The sequence below is a fragment of the Mixophyes fleayi genome, chromosome 7 (assembly GCF_038048845.1).
Source record: "Mixophyes fleayi isolate aMixFle1 chromosome 7, aMixFle1.hap1, whole genome shotgun sequence".
Taxonomy (NCBI): domain Eukaryota; kingdom Metazoa; phylum Chordata; class Amphibia; order Anura; family Limnodynastidae; genus Mixophyes; species Mixophyes fleayi.
Window position 1 is genome coordinate 55,507,232 of NC_134408.1, and position 23,273 is coordinate 55,530,504.

The following is a 23,273-nucleotide window of genomic DNA, read 5'->3' on the forward strand; positions in this document are numbered from 1 at the left end:
ATGTGTTTGGAGAGTGCAGAGTATCCCTGTTTTCTTGTCTATACAATGTGGGCAACCCCCTCTTGCACCCCAGTCTGTACATGGTGAGTGCAGAGGACCTATGTCTGTTTATATATATATATATATATATATATATATATATATATATATATATATATACTATTTTTTTAAAATAGAGAAAAGTAGCATGTAAGTTGACCATGATCACTATTAATTGACTAACTGCACTATGTTTTGTATTCCTTTTTTTATTAAGTGCACTGTCTGTGTGTTGTATATAATGTATCACAGCAATTAATATCAGCTTATATAGTATGGGAAAAAATTTGTGTATAGATCTAAAATTGTGCATTTCCTGGAATTGTTTCATAGACAAATATTTCAGATGTCATTGAGATCTGCTTTGATTTATTGTGATTAATTCAATGTTCTATAACTAGTTTTTCAGTTTAGAGATCTACTAATCAAATTTTGAACCAATACATTTTCTTTATATATACTCAAAGAATTACGAGAATGGTACACCGTTAAATCAAAACATTTCATGGGACAGCAACCACAAATGCCAATGTTTGGAAGAGATATACAAGTATGGGATGAGTGATAAATTTATATGTGGAGATATTAAACATACTTTGGTATATGCATCAAATATAGGGTATCTTCTTCCAGTAAGAAAATGAATAATAATAAACAATAGTAAATTCACATTTTATATCATGATTCTCTAAGTACAGACCATATAATTAATTGTTATACTTATTTCCAATAACTTATTTAGCAAAATGCTTTCCCCACATTTCCAGATACATCTCCTTGATAAGGCAGATATTTAACTGGTAACCAATGTATTCTTTAAATTCAAGCATACCTGTGTATGATGGTGAGTGTCAGGAAGTTATTGTGACTGACACCATGTAATAAAAATTAGCAGTATTGATACTTGAATGCATAAAGCAGTACTAACATATTGTATAGAACAGTTAGAAAATCATACATGTAAATGGATAGAAGCTACTCATCTGATCAATGCATGTGTTCAGTAGCCTCCTTTTCACCACAAACATCACTACATGATCAATTGCCTGATAAGTACAAATTACATGATAATAAAATAAGGTATTGTTTTTATTTCTTAGCTAGCACTGTCAATGTGTGCTCTTATTTACAGAGAGGTAACAGCTGAATATTACTGATCATTCATGTTGATATGATCTTTTAAAGCCATTTTTATAATAAGTTCAGTGGTTCAGGCCATTCTTGGCTTTTATCATGCAGAACAACAATAATATAATGTTTTTTTGCACTGGGGGCTACTTTTATTGTAGTTAAGGAAGCTGGGGCTGCAGGGTTTTTTTTTACAGATAAAGCTGAAGGTGAGGGCATTTTTGTTTAGATTTATTAATTAAAAATATAATTGTGTATACTTGTTAGAGGTCTGGAGATTAGGAAGGATCAAGATATAAGATTGGGGAATAGAAAAATATGAGAGGTAGCAGTAAGCTGTGAGGACTGGTCATAGGGGTTTAAGTAGAGAATTTCTTTATTTCATTATTTGCATTCTCACACAATCCCCGGCCAATGGTCAGGAAATAATCTAAAGAATCAGGACCACAGGAAGTAATAAAAAATAGCAAAAACTGGCTCCAGTCTAGTTCAGCAGATATAACTAGAATTAGCAGCCAAATTACCATTATTGGAGTGGTGGGTGCTGTGATAAAATTGAAGCCAGGTCAGTGCTAAGAGGCTTTACCCACTCGGTGTGGTATGAGGTTAAGTTTAAAACTAATTAATCCCATGACATTGAAGAGGGTATCAGGATTATTTTTTTGGTAATATTATATTTTCAGTTTCCTATGGAATATGTTCCTTCTGACAGTTCTGACAGATAACATTATTATTATTATTATTATTATTATTATTATTATTAATAATAATAATAATAATAATAAGGGGTTCATATATAGTAGAGGTAGAAGAATATGCCCACAGTTTAGTAAATATACCCCATGGACTGAAAAGTGACTCAAAAATAGCATTATTTACAGAAGGCTTATGCCATGCACATCAGTGTGTGAGTATATACCTGATAGAAGCTTAGGATATGCAAACGCTAGGCATAAGTGTTAGTACTCACTGCAGAAGTGCATTACCCTATTTGTACATGCCCAATAATGTAACACAAATATGTTTTATTTTTTTTTTAGTACATAAAGAGTAATGAGGTCAGTTACACAAGAGAGAATAATATCTTAATAAAAGTGAACGTTGCATTTACCATATACAGTATAAATAATTATGAAATACAACACCTTCATCTATTTTTGCACCAGATCTTGAGCACCTGCAAGACATATGCCTTCTGTTTTTTAATTGAGCACAAATATATGAACATGGTGTTACTTTATTCAGACTTATATGCCTGTCCCTTCTCTCTCTCATTCCGACTCTCAGGAGTAAGGAATCATAATTGTAAAATGAGCAAAACACTTTTTACGGACATATGCATATGTTTTATTGCATGTATGCATAGTACAGAAATGTGTATATTACCACCAACAAGATGTAAATCCAACTATACATGGATATCTAAGTATTTACATTATTCTTTATTTTATATGTCACATTTTTTTAAACGTATTTGTTAATTTTAATGCAAAAACACTTTGTATCTTTTTATACACTGCAGACCCCTAAGTCATGTTACTAGAGTGTTTTAAAGGAATCAGTGATTTTATATTTTGGTTGTTAGAGTCATTTTAGAACCAAAGTTAAAATGTAGTTTCTAAGAGCGGAGAAAGTAGAGCTTTAGAGCATTTAGAGTGTACTTTCAGGCTTTTGGTAGTTATGGATGACATTTTTGTGATTCAAGTGTGCTCCTGTTTTCCATTACAATAGAACCTCTTAGAACCCAACTGTATAAGATGACCTGCATGATATAATATCACTATAGGAACTGCTGATGGAAGAGTTTAGATTAAGTATATCCTCCTCATCTGCGGTGATAAAGATCTGGTATAGAAATGCTATAATTTAAATTCTTCATACTCTAGAATGAATATTGGTCATTACAGCTCTAAGAATGGCAGCCCACTCCTATGGGAGAAGAAAAATTTGATGGAAAAGTTTTCCAAAGGTTTGATATAGCAAGATATTCCTGAAACTCAGAAGTGGCAACACATAAGAGAGGGTCTGCAGGGAGACGTCTCTGATATAATTTGAACCAACAAACAGAGTAAGTAAAATATTTCTGTCCAAAATAACCTGCATGCATTGTGTTACGTCTATAGACAGACAGAGATATCAGGCTACTTCTGTTCAATTTTAAGCATACTTCACAGGAAAAAGAGAAGTAATGTCTATGTGTATCATTCATCAAGAGAAAATTCTCTTTTCTAGTATAGGAATAAAAAATTTTTTTTACCTGATGCAGGTTGAAAAATTGCAAATACTGAAACTTTGCTGGAAACACAAGCAAAACCCATATTGTTCCATCATATAAAAATTGCAGCTTTATACGTATTATACTGGATTGGCTGCACTCCACAACTATTTAGGCCAATGCTTGCTTAGACAAACAATTTCCTTCCTCCATACATATAAGACTGAACTGTCTCAGGATATTGTGGACAACCACTTATTAATGTCCACATGGATGACATGGAACTCTGTCTGAAAAAATATTTAATTTGAATAGTCATCAGTCTTTTGCCCTTTTTGAAAAATCCAGCTTTTCATGGGTGGTAAAGCGGCCCATCCCTTCTCTATATGGAGTGGAATAGGAGTAAAATCTATTCGCTTTCTAATTGACCAGAGGAAGCACAAACTTATAACAACTATGAGCTACCAGGGACACATAGATTTTCTTGTTTCAGGCCATACAGTATGCCAGCACAATGTGTAATTTGCTTTCTTAGAATGAATGGTTTAATGACTGTGACTCATTGTTGTTAACTCTCTTATGTACCCGGGGAGTAATTGCCTCTCATTATAAACCTCTTCGCCCTCCATTGAACCTTACTGCATGTCCATCAGGTATAGCATATCTTGATGGCTCACAGTCTTTCCTGATATTTCAATGTAATATTTTCTTAAAACTTTATCTTACTCCTGCTCAGTGATTTCGGCTAGTTCCTATAGGGAGATGTTTCTAAATATTTATTACCAATGATACTTATCTCCTCAATGCTGATATACTATGGGACTGAATGACACTGACACATGTTTGAAATGTGGTCTTCCAGAAGCTTCCTTAATGAACTGTATGTGGGATTGCCCCTGAGTTAATCATTGCTGGAGACAAACTCAGATTTATGCCTCTACCTACCTAAATTATGTTCTGTTATTACCTGAATGAGCAATTTTGAGAGTGATTGATCCTTTAATGAAATTGTCTAAAGGGAGTAGGAAATTATTAATTATTACTTTTGCAGTGGATAGAAAATGCATCAATGGACTATGATCAAACTTCTACTTTGTCTCCATTTAAAAGAAAAGTATTTTTCTTATTTAGGATTGACAGATTGGAGGCATTATATAAAGAATCTCACACTGAAAATTTATTCTCAATATGGGAAAATATTATTTCCAGCTTACCACAATCAATGCAATGTACAATTCACTGCTGTTTTAAACATACTGCATTGTATGAAAAATGTTTGTTGTTAAATGACCCTTTGATACTATTAGATGATACAGTCTGAGTTGCTAAAAAATACTACTAGTGCATGTTTCACCACATGAAGTGGCTTCCTCAGTGGGTTTTGCGTGCAGACTGGTCGGCCATCTTAAGACGCCACCTATTTGAATCCTCGAGCCGATTTTGGCGCCAAAAAAAGCTTGAATTTCATTGGTAGTTGTGTGCGTGGGTGGTATAGTGTAATGTGATTGGTCTCGGTCCTTGGAACGTGGGTGGTATAGTGGACGGGGGGTACACTTAATAAATTATTGCTTTTGGCACTGGGCATGTTAATTTTTATTTATGTGTTTTAGATAGGTAGAATAGTGGGAAGGTGTGCGCTCACATCTGCATAAACAAAGATGTCACCCGCATCTAACTCAGAGATGTGCACATATCTCTATGTTGTGGTTTTTGTGCATACCTGGGAAATCAGTATAACAGTTCGTCGGGAGAGCTGTCAGTATGGGAGAGTGTGTGACCTGTGTTTGGAAGGAACTGCGCAGTCATAGTATATATGGATAGGGATAGGAGTGATATGGGTTCATAAAATAATATTTTTAAGGGGAATATAGTGTGGTTGGAATTAAGTGGAAATGAAAAGACATGTATAAGAGCGCGATGATAGAAGTGGAGGGTGGGAATTAGAGAGTGAGAGAGAGACAGAGAGAGAGAGAGAGAAATAGAGAGAGAAAGAGGGGTAAAAACAGAGGTGGAAATAAAGATCAAAGACATAGGTAAAGTTGGGAAAATAATAGGACTGGAAATTGATGTAAAATTTAGGTAATGAGGAAAAATCCCGGTGGATGCAAAATTCAAAATGGGAATAAAGGTAGCAGTGGGTTTGAGTAATAAAAGTGGAAATGAAAATAGAAATAAAAATAGCTAAAAAAATAAAAAAAAAGATAAAAATAGAAATAAAAGTAATTGTAGCTTCAGTGTAATTGTCAGTTGCAATTGTCTCTAATTCGGAGATTAATTTTTTGGTGGGGTTGTGAGTAAGCTTTTGGTAGGTAAGGGGGTCAGAGAGTAGTCTTTGTGCCTCTTCTATGTATTTGTTTGTATCCATGATTACTAGCACTTCATACTTTTTCTGCTGGTTTGATAATGATATCTGTGTCTTTTTTGATGAGTTTTAATGCTTTGATTTCATCTCTTGTTAGGTTATACTTTGAATAAGCTGTTTTTTTGTTATATTTTTTCTCAATGTCTTGTTTTTCAAAATGTGTGATGTCATTTCCTTTATATGGATGTGGGGAGAATTTTGAATTCGGTCTGAGCTCAGTTTGTTTGTGTTGCGTGTCTGGTGGGGTCTGGGTGTCAGTCCTGCTTGATCTCTCTAGTGCTGTTTTGGTGAAGTACCTTATTAGCATGAGTTTCTTGCAAAATTTGCTTGTGTTGATGTAGGCATCAAAACTAGAGATATAGGTTGTGTGTGCGACGCTTAAGCCTTTTTTGAGTAGGTTTTCTACAGGTGTGTTTAGAGTTTTGGTGCGAAGGTTAAATATGCCTAGTTTGTGTTCATAAGGTTGTAATTCTTCAGTGGTTAGTTCTTTAGTCCTTCCTCTCTTTCCTCTACATCGGCTGATTTACTTTTCCTTTTTGTATTGGAGGTGCTTTGGGAGTTTGATGTGATTGTCCTCCTGTGTCTATTTGTAGTGGGTCCTTCTCTAAAAAATGGGGTTTAGCCAACTGTGTGGGCATAGGGGATGGGTCAGTTAGTCTGTTAGGTGAGGAGTGTTTTGATGTTCTTTGTCTGTAGGATTAGGAGGTGGTATGTGAGGTGTTATGGTGGCTGTGCTTATGGCATCTGGGGTTTGGGGTATGGTTTTATTTATGTATCTCATTTTTGTGTAAAGTGGTGTTTGTTTGTGGGATCTGGCTGGTAACCACCTGTCTGTCCATGTTTATTTCTGGTTTTGGTAAGGGTTGTGTGGGTGATATAAGAGTGGGGTGCTGTGAGTCATGTGCTTTATATATGGGTGTTTAGGGTGTGTTTTAGTGGGATGTGATCTTAGTCTGTGTAGGTAGGTTTGTGTTTGTTGGTAAGTCATTTGTGTGTTTGGGATTTGGAAAATTGGTAGGGTGGTGTGTTTAATGGAAGGGGATATTTTTACCATATCATCATACATTTACACTGATAGTTTTCTTATTAATGTATATAGTATCTTGTTTCTATTACCTCTATTCTAATTTCCTTATTCTTTCTTTCCTTCATCCTCTCTTCATTCACCTTCTTAGTTACCATTTTCCATTTTCCTATTTCCCTTTCATTTGTCCTTCTACCTAAATCCTAATTTTATATTTTACCACTATTTATATCCATTCTATTCTATTTCCATGCTCTCCTCAAACTCTCCTCAATACTCTCCTCAAACCATGCCTTCCTGTACCTGGCTTTTCAGTATATATTAGCCTCCTGCTTCTCCCAAGTTGATGTTTGGGCCTCATCCTTAATCCTCTTTCACATATCTTTGCTGTCCCACCTCATATTCACCTGTTCCTATTCACACACCATTCTGCTCACATTGCCTCTCACACACCTATACTGCCCTTACCCCCTAGTCCTCCCTTCCCCATATTCGCTCTGCATTCACAGACACTCTCACTTATAACTTTCTATCGATCTTACTGCACTTACTTAACATTTCCGGGATCACACCTCCACACAACTAGAATCCCTTACACTCACTCTTACTTGTCACCTCCTCCCAGACACATAATACTCCAACCTACACACAGCAAACACACTACACAATCCACTCGCACCAAACACTCCTATCCAAACCCAGCTCATCCACTTATCTCCATTACCCTATTCCTAAATATAACTCTCATCATACTATTACTCACTTCTTTACCCAACTTATCCTCCAGCTTGATGCCTAAACAAAACTCCACTTTCACAAACCATGACTCCTCCACAACAATCAAACGCAACAGCCGCGACACCACACCACAGCAACCCCCTACAGCCTGCGCTCCATGACTATGCAAAGATAAGTACAAGCTACTAGTAGTTTTACTAGGTGGAGGAACCGGTGTTCAGTAGCGCACACACACCTACTCCCACACCTGCCTAGCGCAATAGCATATTCAAAACTATATTTTTAAATATATCCAATTGCATCTGCAGAGATCCAGGAACCATTGAGCAGCTAGTAAAGAACACTGTGGAAGATTAGCACCTCATGAAATTCTCAAGTACCCATATGCAATAACTGTATTAGGCCAGGCATTAGAAGAGCTTCTGATAAAAAAAAGGTTGGATTTTATGCAGGAGTAAGTTACCCGTGTAGAAAAATAACCACTATTACAACCCTCTGTGACATACATGCTATATGTAGTGTCTTCTGTTGGAATAAGAAATTATCTCAGTAAGATAAAGATTATTGAATGTAATCATGACTTCAATTAACTTTTATCTATTCTTGCTTTCTGTTGATATTATAGAGGTTTTGTATATGTGTTCTCCAACCAATCAATCACTTATAGAACAAACTTGAAAAGTATGAGAACAGTATGATGAGGAAAGCCAAAAGCCAGAAGTGGTCCAAAGGAACCACGGAAGAAAGATGCAAGCTTTCAGGCATCTGAAACATTGCTTATTCAGATCCTGCCCTATTGAAGCAAGTGCTGAAGGCTTATTCTGTATTTTTAATTGATTTATCTGTACTCTAAAACCAGTGACCTGTAGAATTTATTAGTAAAGTCAAAACAGGCTACTAACTGAAAGGCAACTATAAAGTCTGTTAGTTGAAGCTTATGACTTAGAAATGGGTCATGGTAAAAAGGCTAAATGGCTAACAGCACAATAAAAATGTATGAAAGCTAAGTGCACAATGCAGAAATGGTCATAGAAAAAGACATAACTATATTTGAACCATAATAATATGTATGCAACCATCCAAAGATATCTGGCTCTCCAGCTATAAATTCAGCTTGAAGTTTTCTCTGCGGAACACAAAATGTTGGCCTCACAAGCAACCATACAAAATGAGGTATATACTGTTATGTGCGTATTGTCGCTAACCAATAACGATTGTCGAACCTCGATTTGTGTTTCCAACGCACAAAGATTTATTCGCAATAAGTAGAATAAAATGCTCAAGCGAAGTAATAATAAATACAGCCATTACTTATCGCAGGCGCTCTGGATCCAGTGCAGTCATTCAATCCTGAAGTCTGGGGACAAGATGTCTGAACACTGGATATGAAGCTGCTACTTAATATACACAATGAAATACAATAATACAATGAAGATGGTATAGCTTGCATCTATTGGTCCAGGTCTCAGTAAGGTCCAAGGGGTTGTCAATCATTGGCTAGTTCATCCTAAGGAATCCAAAGGAGGGGGTCACCTCTCCAGGGGTATGCTCAGCTCTTCCCGCCAAGATTCCTTACTCTTAAGTAGTTCATAATTCTTTATCATTCATAACTTGTGTATGCACTCTGCGATTCCCTCGCAGAGTGAACCAAACAGTAGGATATGTAACGAGGTTCATTATGATACCACTAATGTGATTCCTTCAACCTGTTCCATGTATTTCACTAATATGCATGTAACTCTAATATAACATATAAATACTACTATATTTCGACATAACAGACTATGTGTTGCAACTACCATTAATGTGTACTATTTTATAAGTATGCGTGTTTGTGCGAATGTATGGTAAAAGACCGATTACTGTTGCTGCCATGTGTAGTGGATGCGTACGCCCTTTCACGCCGTAGCGTGCCCATGTACGTCGTAGCGTACCGTACGCATCTTTTCAGACAAAGACAACCAAGTTTGCTCGACTTTAATTGAAATTACTTTATCCAATTTGCTGACTTCGACAATACAGTAGAGGTAGTTTATGAAGATGACTTGATGCACACTAAAATGCTTTGGTTTTACATAAATTATATGTTGATGTTAAACCCAACACTCTTTAAGTGCCTTCGTCCACAAACTAGTAAAAGTTTTGAGGCCAACCATATATTGTTTATGAATCTTTTTATTACATTCCTTGGAGTGGACCTAAATAAGCGATCTCTGTGCTGGTGAAATATTTAATTCCTCATGCATAGTGGAAATAACAATAAGCAACATAACCTAAAATGCACCTCCTTCCCCAATTTGCCTAATCTTGCACCATAAGAGTAAATCCCATTTCTCCACTGCTCCAAAAAACAAGGCACAGTGGTGTACCTATTTCAAGAGAGTGTGAAATTTACCATCTGTGTGTTAAAGGGTTCCTACATGCTCCATAGAGTTTAACTGTTCAAATAGTCGGTCTATGGAAGAAATCCCAAGCTTTATTATTGTGTGAACTCCTCGGAGACTGCCACGTAACAGACCCTTAACAAAATTGTTCAAAGACTTTCAATGGGATAAAATGGGAAGGCCTATTAAGCAAAGTTACAGTGGAAAAATACAAGCCCAAGAGAACTGACCAGTTAAAACAATAAAAAAAAATTGTTCTCCATGTTTTTCCTTGCATACAATTTGTGTATATGTAGCATGATGAAATATGATGAATTGCCCAGTATTTTGTTGAAGAATTCTCAGTTCTCGTGAAATGAAGTTAAAGAGTGGGAAACCAAGTTGGAGAATCTAGAGATAGACCAAGGTCTGGATAATAAAAGGTCAATGGTGTGTCCATCGCAGTGGGTGGGAGATGAAGGACACTGGGAGAGACCAAAGGGCGAAGTAAGCAAAATAAGTTTTGTGATGGTCATAGCAGTGGGGTTGTCAGTGGGAATAGTTAAATTGCCTAGTATGAGAGTAAGTAGGTCAAATAATGGGAAATATATAAGCCAAGCATCAAATAGCTCATAGAGAGGGGTAATTGTTGGACATATTGTTTTATTTTATATTTAATAAAGTGGTGAATTAGTTTTTTGGGAAGGGTTAATTAAAGTTTGAATATTATATTGATTTTTTATATAATGGGCAGGGTTCTTATGGGCAGGGTCACTATTGTGGTGGTATGAAGTTTGCCTCAATGTTGCTCTCTGACTGGAAAATTATAACCACAAATGTCTATTTTGATAACTAAAATAATGAGTTTCTATATTTTAATAAGTAAAGTTTGTGTTTATTGTAACATTATTTCTGACATTTGCAGACAAAGTACCTGTAATATAATATAGATTTTTTTGGTTAACAAAGAGAAGAAGAGGAATGTTATGGGAGCCCTCTACAGGTCCACAGTAATTAATTGAAATTCAAATATTTTAATTCATTATTAAAAGATGTTCCAAACTAAATCGAAAAATATTGTTGTAATACTTATTAGTGAATGTTTAATAGATAGTTAAAGAAAAAATAAAGTAGGAAAGTGAGTTAAAAATGTAAAATTGACAATGATTCAACATTCTGTTGGGGGTTATATCTAATGGCTGTTTTATTATGTCATGTCATTCATATGACCATTATATTCATAAATAATGTTGTCAGTTTTGCTTAGATATCTGTCTCAAAGGAAATGACGAAATAATATCTCCTTAAATGAAAACGCTATATTTTCCTAATCATGTCTTTATTCATTTTATTCATTTGATATTCATTGTGAATTTACAAACTCTTGAGATAGTACACAGCAATATACGTCATTACATAACAGGGGGTAAATGTATCAAGCTGTGAGTTTACAGTATATTTGAAAAGTGAAGATTTTGCCTATAGCAATCAATCAAATTCTAGTTATCTTTTATTTAGTACATTCTACAAAATGAAAGCAGGAATCTGATTGGTTGCTATAGGCAACATCTCCACTTTTCAACTCGCAGCTTGATAAATTTACCCCCAGATGTTGTCTCTTGATTGTGGCCATACTCATTTGACAGAGAAACTCTTCAGTTCATCAATGTTTTATTAATTTGTTTATGAACAAGTTTGGAGGATTTGAGTTGTATTGCAACTTGATGGCTCTCATTGGGTAATTTTATTAATTTGCACATCGGCTATTATTGTTATATATTTCCTGCATTATCCCCGCCATGTGTTCTCTGCTATTTTGTTTAGATTATTTGTTTGCCTGATGCTTTGAAGGTATGTCTGTCCATATCCATTGTTTTAGATGTAACAATAATATTACTTGTAGACACAAATTAATTTTTCCATGTTTCTATCAGCAGAAATGTTAAATGATAGTCTCCACTGACAGGCGCATATTCCTACAACTTCATCCTCGATTAGAGGAACCTCAATGTGTTGATATAATATGTTAATTACATAATATGATGACAATGTTATGGGCCACGGCTGTTTGATAAGCTTCTTGAACCAGACTGGTAGAAATCTTCAACTATAGCTGCTGCCTTTCCCGTAGAATTGGTTTGTTCAGAGGTACTTGAATGCCCCCGGACCTAGATCTATAGTAGTAGAAGCTTATCAGAACAAACTGTAGTGTCAGGTAAATATAAACCAGAATACTGGAAGTAGATAACAGAGACATTCGAAAGGTCATGGGTCAGAAGCGAGCAGGATAGCAGAGGGCAGGCAAAAGGTTAGGGCAAGCAGCAAACACAGGTAATCTAGAAACAGACCAAGGTGAAGGGGCACAGGAGTTTAAGTGGAAACCAGAGTCAAGCCAACAGAGAATCAATACACGGTAGCAGATCATACACAGAAACAGGGGAGGTGGTCAGTAATGTGCGCAGGCACAGAGAACACTATAATTGTCAGGGAGGCTAAACCCTCCCTGCCTTGTAGACATAAGTGGGGCATCCAAAAACTGGGGACACAGTTGACATAATCAGCCTCAGAGGGCCATAAAAAATTTATTTGCGCAGGCACCCAGCTGTCCCTCATGTCGGGACGCGCCGTTACACTGAGAGATAGTCCCGGCCGTTGCTTTGTTGACAGCCAGGATAAATGGGAAGTGACGTCCCTGACGTCATGATAATCATATGGAATTTATTAGGGATGTTTTAATATGTTGGTCGCCAGTTCAGCACTTACATTGTTGCAGTTTGCGATGTTAGACTTATGTTAAAATATGTTTGTAAACTGTCAGTGCTGTCCCTCCTCGCTTCTGATACTGTTTAGTAGTTGTTCAAATCACATTTGTGAGTGAGTTAGATTTAAACAGTCTAGCATCATAGTCTGGTAATTTTTAATGTTAATCTGATCTCCAGTGATTGCAATTGCTGTCAGCAGTCGCTATTGTGACATATATGCAGGTATCTTATGCTTTTCTATTGATTCAAATCACAATAAAACAAGCCACTAATGCAATATGTAAATGCATTTTCACTAATATATTAGTCACTGTCTCAATCATATGTTACTACAGCTAAACTTGTTTCATTAACAAATGTTTCTGTATGATAGTAAAGTCACACCACAAAATTGCTTATTACTTTATTGTATCTATAATCTACCAGTTCATTTGACACTGGTGCTGTATACTATCTGCTCTGATTATGGTCATGATTTTAGTTCGTTTCTCCAAAGTTGCACAAGTCATCAAGACTGCTATTGATACATTTCAGATTGATCCTAATGAGAGAGCAAAATACTACTTATATTTTACCTAGCCATTCATCATGCCGTTAGAGGTGGTACTTGTTATTCCGATGAGTATATTAGAGATAATAAGTATATAGACAAAAAATATTACTATCCGATTACTATAGCAGCAACATGGGTTAAATGCAGACTTACATTAAAACAGAGAGAGGACATTTCCGACCGCACTGCCATACAGACTGCTAACATTTGCAAACATACAGCATGAAAGCACTTTTACATCAGAAAACAGAGCAACATTGAGGTTTCAGAATTTAAAGTGGTAATGGCAGGGCCCGACAACTGGATAATTTAATCTAAGGATTTAGGTTAGGGTTAGGGTTAGGATTAGGGTTAGGGTTTGGTTAAGGTTAGTGTTAGGGTTTGGAATACAGTTAGAGTTATGCGCCCGCACCTGCCATTGCTGCTTTAAATATAGAAATCTCAATGCTCTGTTTGTTTATCATGGAATTAATGCAGTCCCTGATTGTAAAGTTAAAAATAAATTTATTTAATCTCATGAATCTCTTGTGTTACTATCTATACAATTTTAAATGATATTGATTTTATTGGTTAGTAACTATAATTTATCACTAGACATATATTTTACTCCTTTATTACCCTTACTAGCATCCACACTATTTTATGTTGTTATTTATCTGTGATTTTTTTACACACATTTTGGATATTAAAGTGCAGATAAGTAAATTATAATTTATATACTATAATGTATGTTAGATAATATAACATTGAAAAAATACTTGTATGCTTTTGTTGTTACCATACATTATTATCGTTGTCTCAGTATTTTATCTTGTGCATATCAATTAAATGTATTTTTCTATTATAAATAACTAAATTCATGTGATGGTGAAAATAGCTAAGATTAATAACAATTCTTCTCTCATCTAGTGTAGTGTTAGATGATCCAAAGAAAATGAAAAAAGATGGATGAAAATAAAACTAAAAGTCATATAAATTAATCACAGTGAATTATTGTAATTTTTTATGTGTTCAATATGTGCCTTAACATGTGAATAATTGTGCCTCCTATTACATTGGTGTAAATCTCTTTTTCAATTTTAAATTGTATAATTGCACTATGTATTCCTCTATTATGTTTATTGTTGTTATGTTATTATTAAATAGTGTATTATCATCATCCTATTGGGTGATAATGTCATTATTTTAATTTAATCATCTTGTGACGAATAACAGGATTTATTATTAGCTTATGTTAGTTATATTATTATCCTATTAATGTATTAAGAGTCGAAATTTGACTATAGATCATTATTAAGGTGTAGATTATGTTCACAAAAATCATAAGACCTATTCATCTCTCCTTATATCCATCTCCAGGACAACATCCTCCAGAAAAAACAAAAGAAGGGAAGAAGACTACAATTATTTTTACACACAACCTAGACTAAGTTGTATCTATATCTATGTTAGTTAAGTGCTACTTGCTTTTATTATTATTTAATATGAGACTGTTCATTATTAAACATCTAATATTTTCTCATGGAGGTTGGAGATTATGGTCTTAAAAAATAATGAGTATTTGGCAATGTTTGAGGAGATGTGTGGAATATGTTAATAGTAGATAAGCAAAGCGCTGGTAAGAAATACTTTATTGTAGATAACATTGAAATTCGTAGTGTTTTGAAATTTAATTTGCAACGCTAAAATAACAGATTTATTGCTCCAATTATTTTAAACATATGATACCATGTGTTATATCTTTTTGCATGCCAGAAAAAAGTTTCTGAGTGCTTTCAGAATGTGTAATCTTTATTGTAATAACCTGAACAGTTTCTATACTCACAAGAGATGATGTTGTGTTCTCTATGTTCTCTAATTGATCAATAAATCGATCAATGCATGCATGAAATAAGAATTTCTTTGATTGTGTATATCTTCAATCCACGGATAGCATACGTTGGAATTGACAGTGGTTAGATGGTTATGAACCAGAAGATCCTTAATTTTTCTAGAGCGTCTTCAACTGATGCATACTTTGGGTCCTAGGATATGTTTTAGGTCTTCATCTGTAAGTAAAATAGACCAATATTTTTGGAGAAGATATATCTTATCTTCTCCCATTCCTGGCAATAATTGCCTGTAAATGTATCACATCTTCTGAAAGAATATAGGATACAGAGTAATCTAGAATAGTACTACATAAAGTTCTAATAAGTCTACCCAAGCCCAGAGTCCATAACTGTTTTAAACAAGTATTTGCTTTGATAGTACCTGGTTTGCCCTTTACCAACTGACTCTTTTCTAGGCTTACTCACATATCCCATTCTCAGGAAACCAGATGTACCTTTGATAAGATTTAAGCAGATGATATCATTTGGTTTCCCATCAGCCCTCCTGGAGTAGGTCTTTGTCTCATTGTGCTACATTACTTCCCAATATACAGTTTTCTTGGTAGTGATGACATTTTTACATATCAAAGACCTGTCTACTAAGCATTGGCAAAGTAACAAAGTAGGGGGGTTAGTAACATTATACTTTGCATCTTTTTCCATCCCCTAATTCAAGAACCCCAGAGACATATAATGGAATGGGTACTAATATGGGTACCTATATTTTATTGTCCCTGTGGTACATGGAAACACACCCAGCAATCACTCTGATTTACAACCCTTCCCACTAAAGCATGATAGTGATCTAGAGGATATCCGTCAAAATGTTACTGTTAGATAAACACAGCTGGATGCACCTTTCTTCAATTATGGGCCACAATATATCCAAATATAGTACTCTTCAAAGAATAACCTCTCACATTGCTTCCGATCTCCAAGGTAGGCAGATTGTTTATTGACCCTGATTTGAGTAGACCATGGGGCTGACCTGAGTGAACTGTCATTTCATCTTTCATCTCCATATCATCAATCCCATCCTCAGAATCGATCTCCCATGGCCTTGATGAAACCCCAAAAATACTGGGTAATGTAAAAAAGAAAAAGTAAAAAGGAAAGATTAATGCTCCATTGTAGTGTAATAGAATCAGTCCGGTTTTGCCTCAAGCTACTCTCACTGCAATTGAAATCTCTTGAAACAGGCTAATGAGTGACAGTGTTGTGTTGTCGACCTTTACCTCTTCCTAAATCTTTTCCGGATTATTGACTCTCCTGCAATGAGTTGACTGTATTCAAATGTCTCTCTCTGCTACCTTCCAAGATGTGGTACTGGTCATCAACATTTGATATGGCCCTTCCCAATAACCTAGTAGACAACTTGAGTTCAAAAAGTTTAGGATCATTACATGTTCTCCAGGTTCAACATCATGACAGTTAGTTTCTGGCATATCTGGAGACAGCAGATTTAAACCTTCCTTCTGCTTTCTCATCTGTTTGCTCATATTAATGAGATATTGGACAGACACTTCATTATTACACTCTAAAACATCTTGGGGATGTTCCATTAAGTAACCAACCAAAAATATGGTGACAGGTTAAGAGGTGATCTTGGAGGAGTTCTGATGATGTGCAGTAGTAGTAAAAAAAACTTCTGGCCTTGCTAGCCCAGTTTCAACCATCATCTTACTCAACTTATTCTTGATAGTACCGTTGACTATATTTTTCCACTGGTTTGTGCCTGTAGGGAGTGTGCAATTTGCTAACAATGCCCATACGTTTACACATGGTCTAAATACCAACACCTGATCACTCTCAATAACTTTGGGGAATACCAAACCTACACACAAATTCCTGCATGGTTTTCTTAGCAGTAAACACAGCTGTGTTAGTTGTGGCCAGATGGGCCTCTAACCAGATAGAAAACACATCAGTGCATACCAACATGTGCTTTAAATTCATACAAGCAGGTAACTGTATGAAATCAATCTGAATTACCTGGAAAGGGCCATCTGTGAATGGAATGTGCAGTGGTTTGGTTGGTATAGCCTTCCTTGTGATATTTCTCAGAAAAGTAAGACAGGAAGCAGCTTTATTACCAGCATGTGAGGAAAACCTAGGAGCATAGCATAATGCATTAACTAAGCTACATATAACTACTTTACTCAAATACGTCAATCCATGCTCCCCTTCCTCTAAGCTTGGAAAGTATGGTTTCAGAGCTGCCTGCCTATCTGTTCTAACTTTCCATAAGGCCGTCGCATCCTGTCCACATCCCATCAATTTCCATATCTCCTTTTAATGTGGGAAATATATTTCTTGCATTCTGATTAGTTTGTTTGTGCTAGAAATACTAGCAATTTATTTGACTCGTCATCAGTGTCAGTCTCTATGCTTTGAATAACAGATGAAGCTGCTGCTCCCTTTGCAGGCTTATCTGATCTTCTCTTGCCCATAGAGACTAGGTCAGTGTTTTGTGGGTGTGCTTGGCATTTCATTGCAGCTACCGCCCTCAGTAACTGTATGGCAAGTAGTCAGTAGTCCTTGTATGTGGTGTGAGTGTGCTATAGGTATATCTACTGCTGTCATCAAGTGCTATTAGTTTTGTTACTTGTGCAAAATGTGGTGGTCCTAATGGTTTGGCCTCTATGGTACCCCTGTCATCTTCTACAACATATCCTGTGCACAAGACTCCTGTATCTCTATGTCTGTGATAGCTCCTGTCAGTGTAAAATATTAAGTCTGCATCAACTACATGCTGCCTATGACATCCTGCCTATGTCAAGTCTCGCCATAAAAGTCTGATTTACATTTTCCATACAGTCCTGAGTATCTGCACGAACGTCAAAATTCATTTCTTCTACTAATTGGACACTGAACATCACATTGCAATATAAGGTATTCCCTGCATCCCTGCAATTTCTGTCTGTGTAACCTTATCATCTATTTACCTTATATGTATTCTGCCTGCAATATCCTTTGCTTGCATGTACACATAAAGTTTCTATTTCTATCAACTTTTTAATCTTTAACTCTATTTACCTTCTCTGTAACATTTTATATACAAATATATAGCCTTGCTATATTAAATAAATAAATATATATATATATATATATATATATATATATATATAATTCTTAAGTAACTTTTTGTGCAAGCTTTACAAAGGCTGGCACCTTATCTGCACTACAATGGACTTCTCCTCCCATCTATCTCTCAAAGGCAAGCTGCTCACGCATGTTGGTCCTCTCCCCTCTCCTCTTTGCTCAGGCGTGCTGTTACTTAACTTATTTATCACTCATTTATCTTCCTATTTACTCATTCTTTCATATCTTTCTCTGTCTCTCTCTCTCATTTAATCTTTCCTTATCTTCCACTTAAACACATTCTCTGTACACACATTCATAAATGCTTCATATTTAAACACGCACATGTGCTTCTTTTCTGTCTCTCTCTCTCTCTCTCTCTCTCTCTCACTCCCTCTTTCTCTCTCTCTTTACATTAGCACTCAAACTTACACAAAGAGCACAGAATGATAATGCACTCATATACATTATTTCTGTCTCTAAGCATACATGCACTCGTACGTACGTACGTACGTACGTACGTACGTACCTACATATACACATACACACATACACACACACACACACACACACACACAAAGGAATTCCTGCATTTAAATACATGAATAAGGATTGCTGAAATATAAGGGTAACATAACTACAGAATAGGATAACAAATAAGAATTGGTTTATTATAAACTCACTTCTCAAGTAGCTTAGTAAAATCTATATTAACATCATGTCTACTGCAACTTAAATGTATTATCTGTATTGTATGCAAGCACTTTACGTACTGTATACTTGATCTCAAAGTTATCTTTGTAAAGTAAAAATTTTGTACCTTGCCATCTGTTTGTATGTTTAGATAACTGAGTGAAAGGATGAATGGATAGTATGTTTATATAGATGCATCATAGTGAAGTAAATGATAGATTGGTATTTATTTAGTGATTAATGCATAATGGTGGGCTATCTGACATGTAGGTCAATAGATGTGTAATATTTAGGCGGTATAAAGAATGGTCAAACCAAAAAATTGTGTAAGTTGCTTCTACCGATTTCTAGTTGAGATACGTAAGCATAACAACTGGGATTCATTGTTTACAGCTGATGTTATACAAGGTGAATGCTTAAAAAGCTTGTGTAAAATAATGCCTCTAAACTATATCTGAGATGTCATGGGTGCATGCTATTCGACCTGACTAAAATAGCGAAAAAGTCGTAAATTGCATTATATCCCAATAATGAGATTAGTTATTAATACAATCAAAAGCATTGTATCATTATTAAGGCAGAACACACAGGATCCTATAACAATAAGTAAAAAAAATTAAATCAAATTTTAAAAAACAAATAAAAATGATAAACCAAAATAAATCAATTAAATTAATTAAAATAAATAGGAATAATTAAAGCAATAAAAAGTATGATAGATGACTTTAAATGGAAATAGAAATTTAAAAAAGCTCATTTGTGTAAGAGACCAGTTGATAGCACCACAAGATGCCAGTAAGCAAATCTCTTAGAATGGAAAAGATAGGTACGAGTGTCACAAGGAAACAGCTACCATAAAATCCTTTATAACTATATACAATAAATAAGAGTCATAACTGTAATCGAATATACCTATTTTAAGACCAATATTCAGCCAATAACTATAGTAGGATTTTTGCAGTACCTAAGGGCATGATGAATGGCAAAGTAAAATTTAAGTTGCACTTTATCTACTCATTAGGCTTAACGATTTGGGTATCTTGGAAGAAGCTAACTAAAATCATAACCATAATCAGAGCAGATAGTGTACAGCACCAGTATCAATTGGACTGGTAGTCTGTAGATAGAACACAGTAGTAAGCAATTTGGTGGTGTGTCTTTATTATCACACAGAAACAATTGCTAATGAAATAAGTTTAGTTGTAGTAACTGATATGTCTGTAGTTATTATTTAAAATAAAGATTGTCTGCTGTGATCACTGTGGTTCCAAAGCATAAAGGATTTATTAGCAAAGAATAATAAGGCAAAGTTTGGTATTCATATGCATGCCCTCTTTAGCACCAACTCAAGCTTCAATCAGAACTCTCTGTGATCTGAAGCCAGAGGTGAACAATTTTTACACTATACAGTTGTAAAAGTTATGATATTACAGTGAAACAACATTTTAGCTATAAAGTCTTCATTCATTAGTTGAAGGGTCTTGCACTGTCAAGTACTTGACGTTACATTGGTGGATTCCTCTGGTCATTGTTAAACTGTGGACCCTCCTGAAGTGGAGGGTCCACAGTTTTACAGTTTGACTAGCAAGATGCAAATGTTATATAAATAATACCGGCACCTTTGCAAATGCTAGTTATAAATAATATATCTTTTTTTTATACACTAAAATGCTAGCACACATAGATCTTAAAAAGTGGTTTAAATAGGTCTAGGGGTGGGGATCTGGAATTGCCACACAATGGAAAGTTGACCCTCACCTCAGGGAATGCAAGGGCACAGCAGATGGTGAAATTCCAAACAGTTTAAAGTCAACCCTTTTTAACAATGACCAGAGGAATCCACCAATACCTGGCTAAGTAAATTGACAATAAATAAATATATTGACAATATTGCAGAGATTACAGACAAACATTACATTTATTTACATATTATTGCGATTATAATTAGGTTGTGTATTCATCGCATCGCAACTAATTGCAGTGTAGAGAAATAATTATTTGCAACCTTTATCCAATTATTTTACTTTAACATAACATATGAAAGAGACATTGATAGTATGTTAGTGAAAATACATTTACATGTTTATTCATAGCAGACCATTTTATTGTGATTTCAATCAATAGAAAAGCATTAGACACCTCAATATATGTCACAATAGTGATTACTGACATAGGGATTCCAATCACTGAAGATCAGATTAACATTATAAATGACTAGTCTGTGATGCTAGACTGTTAAAATCTAACTCACTCGCAAATGTGATTTGAACAAATGCTAACCAGTATCAGTGAGAAACAAGGAGCGACTGCACTGAGAGTTTACAAATTATTTTTAAGTCTAACATCACAAACTGCAACAATGTAAGTGCTGATCTGGTGATCAATATATTACCACATCCCTAATAAATTTCATGCGAATGTCAGCATGTTATGTAATTAATATATTATATTAACACATTGAAGTTCCGCTTACAGAGGACGCCGATGTATGAATCTGCGTCTGTCAGCGGATACTAACATTTAGCATTTCTAAAGATAGGAAACACAGACAGATTAATCTGTGTCTACAAGTAATATTTTTGTTACCTCTAAAACAACAGGTGGACACAGATAGATACCTTCAAAGCATTTGGCAACCAAATAATCTAATCAAAAGAGCAGGGGAGAAGGCATTTGCATCGAGATCATTCGAGACATTTTCAAAAAGATGGAAAATTGTATAGTAGCAAGCAACCCGCCATCAAGTAGAAGCTGATTGGATAAACACCTCATGCAATCCACACCGGAGTCAACACCTTCATCATCAACCTCCTCATTATTAGTATGTAGTCCAGCATTCAATTTTCCAATTCCAACTGAATACCCTAATGCATTCCATGATTTCCAAGAGGCATCCTTGCATGCTACAGCTGCTGCTGCTCCTGGGGGTGATACTTCTATACAGAAAGGGACCAAGAAGAGTAAGCATAGTTTCAAACAACACTTGAATGCGAAGCAAGCATTTGCAAGTAGAACCAATTATGACAGCCAGCATCATGTTCCACAATGGATCGCTAAAGCCATGACAGCTATGATAACATTGTATGTGCATGCAACTTCTGCCATCAATGCATCAAGTTTTAGCTGATTAGTTGAGGTCATGTGTCCACGCAGTCAAATTCAATCTCGATTCCATTTCTCCCGAACATCAATTCCTCAGCTATACCAGGAGTTTTTAAACCAGAACCAAAACCAAACCACGAAGATGGTTTTGGAACAGAAAAAAAACACAGGAGTCAGCGTACATCTCTACTATATATGGATAGATCAGTTAGATCCACAATTGATATTTCACATTTTATGTTCTGTGCAGATATTCACAAATATTTTTCTAATTTTGGTTACCATAAACAGTTACAAGAGTTACAAATCTGTCTGGCAGGCTTGTGAAAAATATCCATTGAAAATTCATCTGTTATTTTAAAATGAGTGTACATATCAAATACATTAGAAATCGGATTTCCAGGTTTTACATTAAACACTTGATTTTTGTCATGCTTGGGTTTAAATAGAGTCTAAATTCTAGTTAATGTAGTGTTTGTAATTGTAATTTGTATACTTAGTAAATTCCAAAAATCACAGTTGTAAAGCTGAATCAGACAGTAAAAGTGAGTGAATGCTAATGTGACAAAAAGACAACTCTACAGTCACATTGGGCTAATAGTAAGAACAGTGCACAATGGCTAGGCCTTAAATCCACAAGCCAAATTGAAGCAAAATAGAGGTATAGAATGCAGTGGGATATGGGAACAAGCAGATACAGTTGGGGGCACATGGCCTTTGGATGACAATTGGTGGTTATAGACATGAAAAGTGTAGCGGCAGGATGAGTGGTTGGGATAGATATGGAGACAGGGCTTGTAAATGGAGTGTGTAGAACAAGTAGAAAAGATTGTGATAAGAAAAGTAATGAAAAAGTAAAAAAAATAAAATAGTGATATAGAGACAGAGTTTGGAAGAGGAATAATGGATAGATATCTAGACGTTGTGGTCATAATAGGAGTTGCCAGGGGAGACTTGGAGGCTGGAATGGTAAGAGGAGTGGTATAGAGAAATCAACCTAAAAATATGAATGAAGCATGGGATTACAAGAAGAAGCTAAGTAGAAATTGAAGTGTGGAAGACTGTGCAGGAAATGGGAAAGGAAATGGAGTGTTCCTGTGGCAAATGCAGTTAAGAATCAGGAAATTAGGAGATGTATGCTATTATCCCTGAGACAAAAATAACACTGATTGATATTTGCCACTGTCTGATTCACACCCTCTCTAAATGGCTCATTGTCACAACAAAACTAGGCCATCAGAATAAGTTATACTGTGTACATGTAGAACATGCTCATTGAGTAAAACTTCATGTGTTACTGGGCACGTTGCAAACATTATAGTTTTCTGCAGGTGTGGCTGCA